The sequence below is a fragment of the Pristis pectinata genome, chromosome 6 (genome assembly GCF_009764475.1).
Source record: "Pristis pectinata isolate sPriPec2 chromosome 6, sPriPec2.1.pri, whole genome shotgun sequence".
Classification (NCBI taxonomy): domain Eukaryota; kingdom Metazoa; phylum Chordata; class Chondrichthyes; order Rhinopristiformes; family Pristidae; genus Pristis; species Pristis pectinata.
The window spans coordinates 22,601,228-22,619,811 of record NC_067410.1 but is presented as its reverse complement, the minus strand read 5'-3'; positions in this window follow the sequence as shown (position 1 = coordinate 22,619,811).

Sequence of the window (18,584 nt, the reverse complement as noted above, 5' to 3'; positions counted from 1 at the left end):
AGTGGGTCATATGTACACCCAAATGCTCTGGAAGGCAACTCACTAGCTGTAGTTAGAAGCTGGATCCTTAGATCTTTCTTGTCACCTCTTCTTCTTGGACTGTCCCTCAGGATTGAGGATAAGAGTTACAGAGTAATACAACATGGAAACAGGCCTTTTGGCCCAGCCTGTCCATGCCATGGTCATAGTGCCCACCAAGCTATTCCCGTTTGCCTGCTTTTGCACCATATCCCTCTAAATCCCTCCTATCCATGTACTATTCCAAATGACTTTTAAATGTTGTTATTGTACTAGCCTCAACCACTTTCTCTCATTCCATATACACACCAGCCTATGCATGAAGAAGTTGCCCCTCAGGCCCCTTACTAATCTTTCACCTCCCACCTTAAACATATGCCCTCTAGTTTTTAGTTCCCCTTCCCTGGGAAATAGACTATGTGCGTTCACCCCATCTATACCCCTCATGATGTTATGCACCTCTGTAAGGTCACCCCCTCAATCTCCTATGCTCCAAGGAATAAAGTCCTAGCCTGTCTAACCTCTCTCCATAATTCAGGCCCTTGAGTTGACTTACTTCCACTCTGGCTTTGTTGGTTCTGAGATGACTGATGAAGCCAATGGGGGGAAGCATAGACTCATCCACAGATGGGGGGCAGGAGGTGGCTGATAGGGAAGGCTGGCGGGTAGCTTGTGAGGAGGTCCATTCCTTCCCTATTTACATAGATCCTCTAAGTTCTTGTGATGCATGGACTTGAAGTCCTCGATGCCGTCCTGAGTGCTCCTTCTGTACTTTCAGAGATTCCCAGGAATCAGCAGGGACGTTGTATATATTCAAGCACACCTTTGAACCTTTTCCTCTGTCAACTTGATGGAGGTTGGAAAAGAGTGCTGTTTTGTGAGTCTGGTATCAAAAATGTTAATGACATGATCTTTGTAGATTGAATGCAATTAGGGATCCACTTCCTAACCCACAGTCATTGATTTGGTTTGTACATTCACAATACTTTCTGACTGACTGACATTACCTGTTGCAGCATGGACCAAGGACTAAACTGGGCACTTTTCTGAATAGGTGACATTGGTCCCATTTTGAGCAATGCATCTGCTCACATTAATACAATTATTTTAAGGGACTGTCACCCGCTGCTCTCAACCGCAGCATTATTTTCCAGAAAGAGCAATATACTCTCCATCCAACAGAGTGTGAAGCATGTTGGGCAGTGGACTATAGAAGACAATTCATGTGTGAACCCTACCCATAACAAAGCAGTGTCTAAAACAAAGTCAATTATTTTTTAAAAATAGCAAATTTGGCATCTTTGCTGTCTCTCTAACCATTTTGTGTACTTCCTCCTACCACTTGTTCAACTTGCTGGGCTGATGAGAAAAGTCATGTTTGAAGGACACCTTCTGTGGACAGTAATTCACTTAGACAGAGTAAAGCTAAAAAAAACAATGGACAGTAGAGAGAGCAAACAAAAAGGAAGTCATTCAGACACCTTGCTGCCGTTAGTATTTTTATTATCTGACAAAATCTTATTTATAGTTGCATATTTTTCAATATGTGTAAATTATAATATGTGAATACAAATAACATTAAAATATGTATCAGTTACTCAACTGATGTTTCTGATATTACGTTTGTAGAGGAGACAGATGTGAATGATGTTTTTAATTTAAATTAAATAATTCCTTGGTTTTAAAAATTCACTTAACAGTTATTACTCAACAGATTAAACTGCAGAATATATTACATATACTTGTCACTTTATGCATTTCTTCAAAGCAATTTGATCCGTGTTTGATTATCATCAAAATTTACATAATTTTAGATGCAGATTGGACTAAAACTGTGATGGGTAAAATTGAAGTGAGACATTCAATTATTGTGATGGAGAGCATGGAAATACACTATTGAACTATCCTCAAGCAACACCACAGAAGATTAGTTGCACAGGCTTTAGGCAATGGGAAATTAATCGCTCCTACTGCCACTTAATTAAACAATGCTATCAGAAATTATTAATATTTAACATTTAAGATAAATTGCAAAATTATTTATAAAATTCAGTGTTAACATTTATACTGGTTATTGCTTATACTTTTACAGTGGATTATAAAAACTTTGGTCATACAGTCAAAAGCTGTTCATCCCAATAGGAAAATGCTGAGTATTGAATTCTGAACCTTAATCAAAATGCTGTCTTGATTCCAAGTTGCAGACAGAACTTTAAAATATCTCATAAAGGCAACACATGGCACACAGAAGGGGCCCATGGATCCATTATAAACCCAATTTTTTCATGCACAGATTACAGTGAGACAAATGCCTCTTTGCTTCCCTTTCTGTTAATACAGTTTTGTTCTTCTTTAATTTTCTCCATTGGTTAAAGTTTAACTGAAGGCAACATTCCAAGTAATACGCAGACACTATCATGGTTAGACATAGGGCTCCATTTATCCAGCCTTTTATTATTAACAGTGATGTTTAGTAACCCATTCTTTTTTAATTACGTCCGTTTTGTTTCCCAAAAGCCAGTCATATCCATGAAAGGGGAATAGATCAATGAATAACTGGCTTGTTCTTGGTGAACAAAGATTCCATGACTGAAATCAATTCTCATCAGACCAGAGAAGTTCAAGTCCACAGCTAATATAGTTATGGATTGAATGAAGTCATGCGTTGACAATATGAGTATGTTTCAGAAAACTTCTGTTATTATTAAAAATAACTATTGTTACAATGAAGTTGCTGCTGAAGTTTTGCCGGAGGTCTTCAAGTTTTGACAGCTCTTATCCCTGTGTCATGACAAATGATGACGTTAAATGTGAATAGACTATAATAGTGTTGATTGTCATAAGCTGCCTGGCAGAGGAATTAAGTGCAGATGAATGATGAAGACATCTTTGTATATAACCCTCAACAGAAAAAGTTTTGCCAATGACTGAGGCCAAGGTACATGCTCTGTTATTTATGCCTATGCTCTAATTTCAATTTAGGTGACATGAATTGGTTCAGTGGTTAGATACTTCACCTGTGAATTCATCTCATGTGATCCTAGTTGAAGAAGCCCCAAAAATGTAAATAGTTAATTGTGAAACATCATGTTTGATGGTTGCATGGTTTTATTACTTTTTCCTTAAAGAGGTAGCAGTGTTGTGTACATGTGTGTAAGCATATCACTGACAACTTTGTGTGGTGAGACCTTTTCTACGTTGTTACATCAGTCACTGCTTTTAGCTGGGAGCTGACTGTCTTCAGTGCCTGTTGCTAGAGTTCCCTCCTTGATTTGTCTTTGCACATAGTAACACTAACAAGCAAAAAGACATTATAATATGGAGCCATATCATTGTTCTAGCCGGTAGGAGGAAGGGTGAGAGCAGAATTAAGGGAAATGGACATAGTCAAGAGTCTTGCCAATAATGGTCCCACTGGTATCGGTGCTGGGATCCTTGTGGTTTGTGGTATATACAAGCAACTTGGCTGTAAGTGTGGGAGGTATGATTAATACGTTTGCAGATGACATGAAGGTTGTCGGTGATGTGGATAGTGAGGAAGGTCCTCTGAGGCTTCAGCAGGATATAGATCAGGTGGAAAGTTGGGCAGAGCATTGGCAGATAGAGCTTAATCCCAACAAATACAACATGAAGCATTTTAGGACGTCAAATTGGATGGGTCATACACAATAAACAGTAGGGCGCTAAGAAATGTTAATGAACAGAGAAACCTTGGGGTTCAAGACCATTGTTCCCTGAAAGTGGAAGATCCCAAGTTTACAGGCAAACATACATAGGATATAAACGCTAAGAAAATTAGCTTTTGCAGCAGCACAATACATTAGAACACAAGGAAAAACATAAGTTAACATAAACTTAAATTAATATAAATTATACATAACCTACACATGTGCAAAGTAAACAACAAAATAGACAATGATGACACGAGTGCAAGATTGATGGCAATGATGAAAAATGATACAGCGCAGGTAGGCAGGGTGGTGAAGAAGGCACATGGCATGCTTGCCTTCCGAAATCACGGCATAGGAAATAAAAGTTGGGACATTATGTTGCAACTGTACAAAACAGTGGTTAGCTGTACTTGGAGTACTGTGTGCAGTTCTGGTCGCCACACTATAGGAAAAATGTGGTTGCACTGGAGGGAGTGCAGAGCAGATTCACCAGGATGTTGCCTGGATTGGAGGGCTTTTGTTATGGGGAGAGATTGGACAGGTTGGGCTTGTTTTTCCTGGAGTGAAGAAGACTGAGGAGTGACCTGACAGATGTATATAAAATTGTAAGAGGCATTGACAGGGTAGATGGCCAGAATATTTTTTCCATGGTAGGGATATCAAGATATCTTTATTGGTCACATGTACATCAAAACACACAGTGAAATGCATCTTTTGCGTAGAGTGTTCTGGGGCAGCCCGCAAGTATCGCCACACTTCCGGCACCGACAAAGCATGCCCACATCTTCCTAACCCGTACGTCTTTGGAATGTGGGAGGAAACTGGAGCACCCGGAGGAAACCCATGCAGACATGGGGAGAATGTACAAACTCCTTACAGACAGTGGCCGGAATTGAACGCGGGTCACTGGCGCTGTAATAGTGTTACGCTAACCGTAAGAAGGGACGGGCTTAGGGTGAGAGGGAGGAGTTTTATAGGGGATCAAAGGGGTGTTTTTATTTTTCACAGAGAAGCTGATATCTGGATCATACTGTTAGAGGAGGTGGTGGAATCAGATACGATTATTGCATTTAAGAGGCATTTAGACGGGCACTAAAAGAGGCAAGACATGGATGGACATGGATTTTGTGCAGGCAAATGGGATTAATGTTGAAAAGGTCGGGATGGACATGGTGGACCAAAGGGCCCATTTCTGTACTGTACAACACTTTGACTCCATGACTAATGTGCTTTGAAAGAAAGTAGGATTCGAGCATTGTCCAATATTGTTGGTGCTTTAAGTATAATTTAACCTGCATTATTCTGCCTGCTTCCTGCAAATGTTTGACAGCACAGTGAACAAACATTTATCAGCCAAACTTGGAGTTTAAAACTTGTAAAGTGTGTTCTGAATTTGAAAATCTGGTGCAACATTCTTCCACTTTTGGACTGGGTCTGACACTTGTATCATTTTCTGCCATCATGGTAATGTGATTTACGTAGTGTATTTTGTCACAGTTTGTCAGCAAAGTTGCCTTGAATTTACAATCAGCAGCAAAGCGACAGTCTGAACTGGTGGCCTTGAAGAAAGTTTTGTGGGATTCATTAGAATATGACTGCATAGTTGTTAAGTTACTGGATAAGCAGTGAGAGTTTTGGATCACTGATCCAGAGACACGTTCCAATCCCACCACAGGAATTGGGGAATTAAAATGCATGTAATTAAATAAATGTAGATTTTTTTAAAAATTGCCTCAGTAATGATAATCAAGAACTAACCAGATCATTGTAAAAACCCACCCCTGGTTCACTAATGTCTTGAGGAAAGATATCTGCCATGCTTCCTAGTCTGGCCCATGTGTGATTCCAGACTCATTACTGTGGTTGGCTCTTAATTGCCACCTCAGGGCCAATTAAGGAGGAACAAAAAATGCTGGCATTGCTGGCAACATCTATATCTCATGAATGAATAAGATTTTAAAAATCCAGCAGGTCTTGTGTTCCATTCTTATCCAGTTATAGGATGAATATTAGCAGACACTACACGAACAAACCTCAATGGAAGTAGGGACAACAGCACTAAACTTACTGGCTATGCATTTTACAACCTTTCAAACCTGATCACAGCCAAGAGTTTCAGCTCATCACTATCGACCCTATTTGTTCAGACAGCGGGTTCCACTCCCTATTCTGATCTCACCATTTACAGCTCCCCAGTGTTGTTCCTGATTCCTTTATTTATCCCAGTATTGTCCATTTTTGTCTTGCATCTACCTTATAAGAAGCCTTACCTTTCATTCTTTCCTCCCCATTTTCTCTGTTTCTATACTTGCTGAAACCCTGCAATATCCCTAACTTTTTTCAGTTCTGAAGAAAGGTCATTGACCTGAAACATTGCCTCTTGTTTCTTTCTCCACAGGTGCTTCCTGATTCCTGTCATTATTGTCGATTTCTGGTGCCCAATGTAGTTTGAATTTTCTATCAACAGATTGCACACCGTCTGTTAGATGCCAAAGGGAAGTTAATCTTTCACTGAACTGAAGCCATTACCGTTTCCAGCAGGCATCAGCTGATTGTGGAATATTTGTTTTTTTTAATCATAAACCCAATTCCTCCTACCAAGGATACAGTGTCCAAACATAGAGTTCCATCACTGCCATAACCAAGATCAGCAGATAGAACTTTCCCTTATCATATTGCTCACCACGGGTAGCATATGAAAACACTGTGCTAGTAGGTGAATCACCAACCTAATTTGGATTTCATTAGAAGGAAACTTTCAAACCACAGGACGATATAAACCATAAGCAAACACCAGCAGCCCTCTGCAGGAAAATCAATAAAGAAGGAAATGTATGAACCATCTACTTAATCTAAGGTTGGAGGTGGATTTTCAAAATCGATTGTGTTCACTTGAGTGCTTCCAGTTACTCAGTCTCAGTTTACAAGTCAGAATTTAACTATTTGAAACTTAAATTGTTTTTTATTATGAAAAGATATTTGACATCTTGAGGTAATGTAATGTGTGTGTGCTTAAATTGCAGTCCTTTTCCTTGAATGGGAGGAGTAAAGCAACCAGCCATGTTGATTTTTATAATATAATTACATATTTATATAATTATATTTATACGAGGAAATTCATTTAACATATAAAAATCCTCATTAACTAATCCTCATTAATTTTTGTGCTGATATGCATACTCCTCCACAATGCATTTACAATTTGGCTATAAATGGTAAGCAGTCTGTCTTACTATCTATTTATAAGGTAGCAGCAGGATTTTTTAAAAAAATAATCTCACTTTACCCTTTCACTTATAGATTTAAAGGTCTTAATGCCTCATATTTATTAGCATTGTTCATTACTTCAAGACACCGCAAACAATGAAGATCCTTTGAAGTATTGTCTCCACTATAATATAGGAAAATCTTATTTTCCTTTTGTGAAAAGCAAGCACAAGGTAAAAAAAACATTTTTATATTTTAAAGATGGTTGATTTTGCTGACAGAGTGGTGGCGGAAGAAACTGATACTGTGTAAGGAATCATATCTGGAACTTTGTATATGGTTTCTTTCTATTACAGTTTCTTTGTCTATATTGTTGGTACATCATTGATACAGTTGTTTGATAAAGGAGAGGCAGCACATTACATTGCAGCTAGAGAGGTGAAGAAATGTTTGCTGGAGCAATACGTTCAAAACTCAATCCCTGACCCAAAAAACAGGAAGGACCCTCAACAGAATCTGTTCGCTTCAACACTCCTTTGATTTTTTTTAACCACAGAATCAAAGTCTCCTTATCTCAGGAGCCACTTCTCAGAAAAGGCAGTCATTGCTGAAAAATTCACCATCATCTCCAGTGCACCAGCACTGCCTTTAGCTGAATGGAACCTCAGCAACAAGCTCATGGTTTAGTGAGCTGCAGTGATGCCCTTCTTCCCAATACATCACTCTTACACTCCTAAAAGCAGAAAAGTACAAGCAATGAGAGAGAAACAAAGGACTGCAGATGCTGGAATCTAGATGAAAAACACTGTGACGCTGAAGGAACTCAGCAGACCAGGCAGCATCCGTGGAGAAAAGCAGGCGATCAACGTTTTGGGTCAGGACCTTTCTTCAGGACTGAAGATAGGAAAAGGGGAAGCCCAATATATAGGAGGGAAAAGCAGAGCAGTAATAGGTGGACAAAAGAGGGGAGGTGGGGTGGGCACAAGGTGGTGATAGGTAGATGCAGGTAAGAGACAGTGATAGGCAGGTGTGGGGGAGGAGGGGAGAACAGATCCACCAGGAGATGGGTCAAAGGTAAGGATGAAAAAAGGGGGTGGAAAAAGGAGAGAGAGGCTAGGAAAGGAAGAGGCATGGTTGGGGGTGGGGGAAGGAGCGGTGTGGGAGAATTCAATCTTCATGCTGTTAGGCTGCAAGGTTCCAAGATTGAAAATAAGGTGTTGTTCCTCCAGTTTGCGCTTGGAATTCTCCTGGCAGTGGAGGAGGCTAAGGACTGACATATCTCCTTATCTCCAAAGATAGCCCATGATCATTGTGTTTTTCATCAGGAGATAATCTTACTTTGGTGTTTTTTGTCCCTTTGTCCATTCTATTCCTGAGAATTTTTATTTAAAATGGTGCCCTGTTCAAAGGAGTGATATTGTAAATATCACTGTGTCACTACATTATTCTATTGTCTCTCTATTCATGATTGACACAGGATTATTAACATTAACATTATTAATGAACTATTAACATTACTTTTCATAATTTACAGAGGACTACATTTTACTTACAGTACCTTGTAAATCATATGGGTCACTGAAATCTGGTAACAATTACAACATGGAATGTTAAATGACCATGTGGCCCATCAAGCCTACTGATTTCACAGGCTATATATGATCTATTCAATCAAGAAATCTATCTAACTTAATTTTCTCCTCAGGTAAATAGTTCCCTGTTCTGAAAAGTGAAATTCCTTGCTAATTTTCTTAGAGAATGAATCAATACACTTCTGAGAGATGGATGCCCAAAACATCAGGTGAAACACCAAAAGTGACCTTGTTAATGTTTTATATACTAAATTACTAGGTTTCTTTATCATCCTACTTACTGCCTTACCTTGACTCCTGATTAAGTAATGCTTTGACATTAAACTTCTCAACCTTCTTTCAATTCCCTCATGGTTTCAACTCTCCCTAATTCAGGGATCTCCTCCAGCTCTGTAATTGCCTGAATTATCTGTATTCCTCTCATTTTGTTGCTCATCCTTGAATGTAATCACTCCTCTATCTGCAGCTGTTCTTTCAGTTGCCAAGGCCTTAAGGTGTGGAAACCTCTCTTTCCTCCTTTGGGAAGCTAATTATTTTGCACTAACACTTTTTGTTTGATTGCACTCTTGTTGAATCTCTTTGGACACTTTTTTTCTATAAATTTAAATAGTTTTAAATGTATATTGTTGTTGTATTTGTGTGCTTGAATATCCATCAACATGTGTCAAAATCAAATTATTACTTAATAACATGCTCTGCTTCCATTGACAGACTTTATAACATCATTGAAAGTGTTCTCCATATCACTTCAAAATGTGAACAACAGGAAATCCAGAACAGATATCTGCAGGAAAAAAAAACAAAGTACAACAAATACAGGAAATTGGAAGCAGAAGCTCTAAATGCTAGAATCATTCAGGCAACATCTGCAGAGGGAACAGCCAACTGATGTTTTAAATATGGGACTTTCAACTGCAGAATGCCAATTCCATAATCCTCAGTTTTTTTTATACACTTGCATTTTTATACGTTTGCACCTTAGCCAATAACAGAATTGTTAAACTTTATTAATTTTTCTTGATTTTAAAACAAAATTAATGGGCCAGATTTTGTTACAGCAAGGTGTTTGAAATGGTGTTTGTCATTAGTTAGTTCAAAAGAATGTTCTCACACAGATCTGTTTGGAAATCTGAGCTGATAAAGGTGTAGTGACAAGAACAGGGGATTGGGGAGCTGGGTGCACAAGTCATTTCCTGAGACAAGAATTGGGCTACAAAAACAGGAAGAAATGATAAAGAAGGCAAATTGAGTAGTGAATTAAATTTCAAATCTGGTACTAAAAGAGGGAAAGAAAAGAAAAGGCTTTGATTAATTGACGTTTTTAATATCTTCTTAAACATCTTTAGAACATTAAGAATTGTAATAGTCAATTTTCAGTCCCAGAAGATTGATTGACAGTAATTAACTGGTATTAAGATCGTGCACCATGGATAGCCCGAAATATCCACAATGGGTTTAGTCAGTATCTACTGTGAAAATATAGGAACTTCGTGATATGCCAATGGTGTGTCAGAAACAAACATTAATATTTTTGTACATCTTGTAAGGAAATAAGAGGGGGAAAGTTTAAAGGAGATTTACAACACAAGTTTTTTTACACAGAGAATGGCAGGTTCCTGGAACACGCTGCCAGGAGAGGCGATAGAAGCAGATAAAAAAGCAATGCTTAAGAAGCATTTATACATGAACAGGCAGGGAATAGAGGGATATGGACCTTGTGCAGGCAGATCGGATTAGCTTAGACTGGCATCATGGTCGGTACAGACATTGTGGGCTGAAGGGCCTGTTCCTGTGCTGTGCTGTTCTATGTTCTACGTTTCATTTTTTTCTCACTCTCATCTGACTAATTTGAAATAATAAATTACTTTTAACTTTCATCTTTCTAATTTGGATATACAAACAACTTCTTTAAAGTTTTCTTTTTAAAGTAGAAAGTATGTTTTATGTTTGAAGTGTCACATCTTAGGTGATAGCTTTTGGATATTAGATATGAGCATCGGACTGGGCCTGTTTTGTTGACATATAAATTAAGACCTTTAAGCTCTGTGTTTTTTCACCAACACGTCCCGGCCCAGTCTCTCAGCAGCTTCACTTTCCAAGATTTCATTCTGTGCTGCCCATATCCCAGAAGGCAGCATTTGCTTACAGTGACAAATACCAACAAGATATTGCTTTGACAGCCTTTGCAAGGGCTTTCAAGCTTTACCCATTTATTATGTTAGTCCCTCACGGAGTAAAAAACTCAGAAAAAACAAAAGAACATAGCATATTACAAAGTCAAATGAAATTTGAATTACTTCAATTATCATAACAGGTTATAAGAAATTCCATTATTTTGGCAAAACAATTGTATTGAATTAGATCAAGGTCATTTAACAAGTTTCATTTTATGGCAATAACGTACTTTGAATGCATCATCAGGAAATACTTGTTCCTTTTCAGAACCAGTAGAGTGGGAATAACTGCACCAGTCAAGGTGACAGAGACATCAGAAGCCATCCTGTTTGAGGTTGGCAGCTTCTGGCAGCAAAATTAATTTGAAGCGTCATGTTGCAACTCAACAGAAGCAGCTGCTGTGAAGAGAATAGAAACAAGCGGAATAACTACAAAAAATATTGAACAACATCTTTGTAAGATTGATCATTTCCATTGGTATTGCTTTAGTTGGCTTTTTACTGAAAGGCCTCTTTATTGGCCTCTGTTTATACCGCTACTACACAAAATAGAGTATTTTCAATTTGTGTCAGAGGACATAAAGAAGTTCCCAAGTGATATGTGACTTAAAATTTAGTTATAAGTTTCCTAGTTGGGTCATACCCTCTGATGAATGTTTCCTTTAGCAGAAAGTGACAAGGATTGGTGTTGTTTGAACCCTCAGGAAATGGTTCAGCAATACGTTGACTTGAAAAAGCACAACTTGCGCTGATGACAGAGAGATTGCTGACTTGTGACTACTTTTCCTTCTTTTAATTATCATCTGTCCATTGGTTTGCTGTGTTCTTTTTACCTAGTGATAACACTGTGACAGTTCAATATAGTTGTAGTACAAAGATTATCAATACTTTGCAGATGTAAACAGGCTTGCATTTAGAACATAGAACAGTATAGCACAATACAGGCCCTTCAGCCCACAATGTTGTGCTGACCCTAAAACCTCGCCTAAGGCTATCTAACCCCTTCCTCCCACATATCCCTCTATTTTAAATTCCTCCATATGCTTATCTAGTAATCTCTTGAATTTGACCAATGTACCTGCCTCCACCACTGCCCCAGGCAGCACATTCCATGCCCCCACCACTCTCTGGGTAAAAAACCTTCCTCTGACATCTCCCTTGAACTTCCCACCCATTAGTTTAAAGCCATACCCTCTTGTATTGAGCATTGGTGCCCTGGGAAAGAGGGGCTGGCTGTCCACTCTTCAGGCATTGCACCAAACACTGTTTACAATATGAATTTTAGCAATAATAATTGCTATGAACCATTAATTATGAACTTAAATTCATATTGAGCAAAGTAATAGTTATTTCTAGTTACAGTTCAATTTTCTTAAAGTTAAAGTAAATTTAAGGCAGCATGGTTTAATGTAATGTGGTTTCTTGCTGCATCTAAGTTTTTAAGAATAAAATGGAAGAGAAAGAAAGATTGGTTAAAAAAAATACACATAACAGCATTGTGGCTTAAAATGTGCAAGTAGAAAATGACTAAAATATGTCCTTGTTTGGATCAAGAATTCAATTTGTCTGAAGCTGTTACCTATGAGGTTAATCAATTAGTGAATTAGTATATTAGAACAGATCTTGAGGGAAATTAACTGGAAGTTAAAACAACATTATCTAACAGGGTAAGGTTATTGGTCAGTCTATATAAAGAATGCTGTATGCCATTTTGAGCACCTGATTGGCAAGTGGACCATAATGGTTTGGAGAGCATGCAAAGAAAATCGAAACAAATATTTTGGAAACACCACATTTTAAGAAGATAATTTCTGAAAAAATGATCATTTATATTAAAGTGGGTTGCATAACTAGGACTGACAGTTCAGAATAAAATTAGCAGGTGCTAAAATACACACTTAGGAATGAGGTTCCCACAGGAGATTATGTAGGTCGGTTGATGTCATATTGAACATGCTGTCTCCAAATTGCCTTATGTCACTTCTTTTATCTCTTTTGCAATGTGTGCACATTTCTTGTAAATATTAACTCAGTCATCAAAAGTAAAACAGGAGTAATAGGGACTCTCTTAAAACAGTAAGAACAGAAATTGTTCAATTTTGTGACATATATTACTTACCCAAAACAGATGGCTTAATAGCTTGGACCCTGAAATGATACTATGGGCAATTAATATGGATGACAATGGTTGAAAATTATTTTCTCCATTTTCATGGCAATGTTAGTTCAGTAAATCATTCAACCTTTTTATTTTGTCCCTGTGATTATTGTGTTAGCTACTAGCAGCTAAGAGCTTTCTTAATGGTTAATGAATGCTTGAACAGTCATTCATTGTTTGGAATTAATGTCTAAGGAACAGAATTCCAGGCAATAATAATTATTGGGAAAACAAGGTCCATAAACAGTAATGGAATGTGCAATGCTTTGCTGATGCACATACTGTATACGGGACTCCCATATGGACTCCTTTTGACAGTCGTGATCAACTAAAATAAGCGAACAAATAACATAATTTTTTAGCTTTGAGCCCAAGGTAGAATATTTGGAACAATGCCTTTCAAGAATTTAACTTGGTGTATAATTTTAATTCAATTAGTTGGATTGTTTTAGGTTGCCAGGATCTTTGGTATTTGCTCTTGGATTTTACATCAAATTCCAACAAGTATATATATTTGTTCAATATAAATGCATATATATGCGTTCAATACACACACAACATGGGATATATTTCTTTCACTTTCCTCAAGGAGAAGGACAAGGGGATCAAAGGTGTTAGTGCAAATTTCATGATGTTCCACCTATCTGTGCAGGCTCTCTGTGAGTGATGTAACTTGGAACTGATCTTGAACTTACTTTACTACCCTGGCAATGTGACTTTTACATATTAGGATGGCACGGACATTAACAGTTGCTGCAGCTTTCTCACCTGGGAGGAGAATTGTATGCAAAAGGGGGGCAAGCAGGATCCCCTATAATCATGAAAGGGGGAGGAGCAATAGTCCAAGGGCATTATTGGTAGGATATTGAAGGGAATAGACAGGTGCTTCTTTAGCCATAGATGTGAATCCAGGATGGGGTGTTAGCATCAAGAATGGTTGATATTGGTACTAATGACTTAGTTAAAAAGGGATGAGGTCCAGCAACTTGAATTGAGGGAGCTAAATCACAGATTAAAAAGCAGGTCGTAATCTGTGCCGTGTACGAGTGAGCATGGGAATACGAGGAATAGGTCAGATAAATAAAGGGATGGTGGAGGAGGGAGGGCTTTAAATATCTGGATTACTGGGACCATTTTTGAAAGAGGTGGGAGCTGTACAAATGGTATGGGTTACACCTGAACCGGTATAGGTCCAACATCCTTGCAGGGGGAGGGTATGGGGTTGCCAGTCATGTTGGGGAAAGGTTAAACTAATTTGGAAGAGGGATAGGGCACAGACCAGGAGTACAACAGGAAGTGAGGAACAGCTGATACAAAATAACTCAGTCCAGTAGAAAGACCATACATAGACTTGATTAAGCTTTGTTAATGTGAGATCCTAAGTGATGTGATTGAATTTTTTCAAAAGGGAACTAAGTGTCTTAATGAGGGTTGTGTGGTTGATGTAGTCCACATGGATATCAGTAAGACCTTTGACGAGGTCCCACATGGTCTGAAAGGTGAGAGCCCTTGGAATCCAGGGCAAATTGCCAAATTAATTCTGAAATTGGCTTTGTGATTGGAGGCAGAAGGTAATGGTTGAGTGTTGTTTTTGCGATTGGAAGCCTGTGACTGGTAATGTACTGCAGAGATCAGAGCGAGGACCCTTGCTGTTTCCCGTATACATTTACAATCTGAATCAGAATCAGGTTTACTATCACTGACATATGTCATGAAATTTGTTGTTTTGTGTCAGCAGTACAGTGCAAGACATAATGTGAATGTAGGAGGTATAATGATTAAGTTTGGACGTGACATGAAAATTGGTGGTGTTGGTGGAAGTGAGGAGGGGACAAAGCGATACTTGTGTGTTATGTGTACAATCGGCAGAGCAATGGCAGATAGAATTTAATCCTGAAAATATGCATTTTGGAAGGACTAATAAGGCTAGGATGTACAATATGGTTGGACACAGGGAAGTACTGAAAAACAGAGGGACCTTGGTGTACAAGTCCAAAGGTTCCTGAAGGCAGCAGCACAGATTGATAAGGAGCAGGCACGGTGGTGTAGGGTTAGCATGGTAGTGTTAGGGGTAGGCATGGTAGTGTAGCAGTTAGCGTAATGCTTTACAGTGCCAGCGACCCGGGTTCAATTCCGGCCACTGTCTGTAAGGAGTTTGTACGTTCTCCCAGTGCCTGCATGGGTTTCCTCCAGGTGCTCCAGTTTCCTCCCACATTTCAAAGACGTACGGGTTAGGATGTTGTGGGCATGCTATGTTGGCGCCGGAAGCGTGGCGACACTTGTGGGCTGCCCCCAGAACACTCTACGCAAAAAGATGCATTTCACTGTGTGTTTCGATGTACATGTGATTAATAAAGATCTCTTATCTTATCTTATCTAATTAAGATACATACAGGTGTGGAGCATTTCAGTTAAGAGTTGAAACAAGATAGGCTGGGTTTGTTTTCCTTGGAGTGGAGAAGGATGAGAGCAGAACTTAATGAGGTATAGAAAATTATGAGGAGCATAGATATGGTAGAAAGTCAGAAACTTTTCCCCTTGGCAGAGGAGTTTATAAGCAGAGGGTACAGATTGAAGGTAAGGGATATGAGATTTAGAGGGGATTTGAGGAAGGATTATTTTCACCCAGACAGGGTTAAAAACTGAAACACACTAGCTGAGTGGATGGTGGAGACAGGTACACTCACAACACTTAAGTGTTTAGGTGGGACCTGGAAATAGCATGACATAGAGGGCTATAGGCCGAATGTTGGTAAATGGAATTGATATAGAAGGGTATGTAATGGACAGGGTAGACTGCAGAGCCCATTTCCATCCTATATGGCTCTCTGTAAAGGATATATGTGCCTGTGTATAACCTGCATGAGTTTAACATGCCCCATCAAAACTACCAAATAAAAGTTCCTTCACTTGCCCCCTGCTTGTCAGAACACTTTATCCAATCAGCAGTCCTGTGTGTGTATCTTCTCAGCTGCAATCTACTATCCTGCACCACTGAATACAATGATCTTTGTGTAGGAAGGGCATTGCAGGATGGGGCAGTGAGACACGATTCCTGTGGGAAGTGGTCATTTCATAGAGTCATAGAGCAATACAGCATGGATACAGGCCCTTCGGCCCAACGAATCCATGCTGACCACGATGCCCACCCAGCTAGTCCCAATTTCTTGCGTTCGGCCCATATCCCTCTAAGCCTCGCCAGTCCGTGAACCCATCCAAGTGCTTCTTAAATGATACTATTGTACCTGCCTCAACCACTTCCTCTGGCAGCTCGTTCCATATACTCACCACCCTCTGTGTGAAAAAGTTGCCCCTCAGGTCCCTTTTAAATCTTTCTCCTCTCACTCTAAATCTATACCCCATAGTTTTGGACTCCCCTGCCCTGGGGAAAAGACTGTTACCGTTCACCTTATCTACGCCTCTCATAATTTTAAACATTTCTGTAAGGTCGCCCATCATTTCTCTACGTTCCATGGAATAAAGACCCAGCCTAGCCAACCTCTCCCTATAACTCAGGCCCTCTAGTCCTGGCAACATCCTCGTAAATCTTTTCTGTGCTCTTTTCAGTTTAACCACGTCTTTCCTATAACAGGGTAATCAAAACTGTACACAGTACTCCAAGTGCAGCCTCACCAATGACTTATACAACTGCAAAATAATGTCCCGACCCCTATACTCAATGCCCTGACTGATGAAGCCCAGCATGCTAAATGCCTTTTTCGTCACCCTGTCTGCCTGTGACATTGCTTTCAAAGAACTATGCACTTGTACTCCTAAGTCCCTCTGTTCCATTACACTCCCTAGTGTCCTACCATTCATAGTATAAGTGCTATGCTGGTTTGACTTTCCAAAATGCATCACCTCGCATTTATCTGTATTGAAATCCATTTTCCACTCCTTTGCCCACTTCCTTAACTGATCAAGATCCCCCTGTAATCTACGATAACCTTCTTCACTATCAACACCTCCTAATTTTGTGTCATCTGCAAACTGACTAATCAAGTCTTGTGCTTTTGCATCCAAATCATTTATATAATGAATAACAAGGGTGCCAACACCAACCCCTGTGGCACACCACTAGTCACCAGTCTTTATTCCAAGAAACAACCTTCAACCACCACCCTCTGCTTCCTACCTCTGAGCCAATTTTGAATCCACCTAACTAGCTCTCCCTGGATTCCATGGGACCTAACCTTCCAGACCAGCCTACCATTATGCAGGACCTTGTCGGAGGCCTTGCTAAAGTCCAAATAGTCAACATCCACTACCCTACCCTCATCTACCTTTGTGGTTACCTCTTCATCAAGCACGACTTTCCATGCACAAAGCCATGCTGACTCCTCCTGATCAGACTCTGTTTATGCAAATGCTGGTAGATCCTGTCCCTCAGAATTCCCTCCAGTAACTTCTCCATAACTGATATCAGGCTGACTGGCCTGTAGTTCCCTGGCTTGTCCTTGCTACCCTTTTTAAACAACAGAACAACATTAGCCACCTTCCAGTCTTTGGGAATTTCACCAGTGGCTAATGATGAAGCAAATATCTCCGCAAGGGCCTCAGCAATTTCTTCTCTAACCTCCCACAAAGTCTGAGGTCAAGCCCTAGGGATTTATCTACCTTAATGTGCTGTAAAGCTGCAAATACCTCCTCCCAAGTAACATGAATGTCCTCCAAAACATCACCACTTGTTTCCCTTATCTCTTAAACAACCATGATGTTCATGTAGCAGATATTGACAAACAAATTGTTCTGTGCAAAGAGTTTATTTATTTTATAAGATTATTTGAACCCAGAACCAGAGAGAATCAGGGAAATGAAGAGGAAAAACAAAATCCTTGTAGGGGAATACAATGATCCACTGTTGGATTGGGAAAGTAGGAATTAAATGACAGAAAGGAATGGAATTACCGAGAAATGTTCAGGATTCCTTCCTGTGTTCATTTACTAGCTATGTGAATGGCATTGCTACATAAAACTATGAGTATTGATATAGATTGTGTAAATGAGTTAATTGTGTGTGAATACTTTGAAAGTAGTAACATGACGAGGCGTAAATGGAATGGGTGGTGGTGGTTAACACAAAGACAAGGGAACCTGATTAGAAAAGGGAACAGTCTATAAAGGAGGGCAATTCTTTTAGGGAGGTGGAACCATGAGAGGTCTGAGATGAGCAGTAGATTCAAATGCCATAATCAGCAGGAGGACCAGACTATCAATGTCAGTCCTTATCTAATTAACAGACTGGCCAGCAAATCACATCAGATGCACCCCACCCCTACTCCCGTCACACAAATTTCTGTGATAAGGTTGTGTGCAGCTTTTAAAGGGAAGTTGCATTCACCAACTTTCAAAAATTTGCTAAGTCCTAATTTTGAACACAGTTGGAATTTCCCCAGATTTAAGGGTTCTGCCCTGGAGGTGTTATTACTTTTAAGAGTTACCTGTGTCATTGCAGCACTCACTCTGATGGAGCAGGAGGTACTGGAAATAACAGGCACTGGAAGAACTCACAGCCAGCAATAGTGAGTTCGGGGGAGTAAAATGCTTGAGAGAGCCAGAGAGTGGCCATCCTCTGTGTGGAGAATGGAGCAATTATATGAGAGCCTCTGATGTACATTGCAGGGCAACCCTGGACATGTCAACATTTTTGCTTTATTTATAAGGCTGATCATTTTCCTCCTGGGGAGATGGGTAGGTTATAGTTCAGCTGCTCAGCAGTCATTGGGTTTTGAATGGAAATTAGCAGAGGGAAGCCCTTGTCATC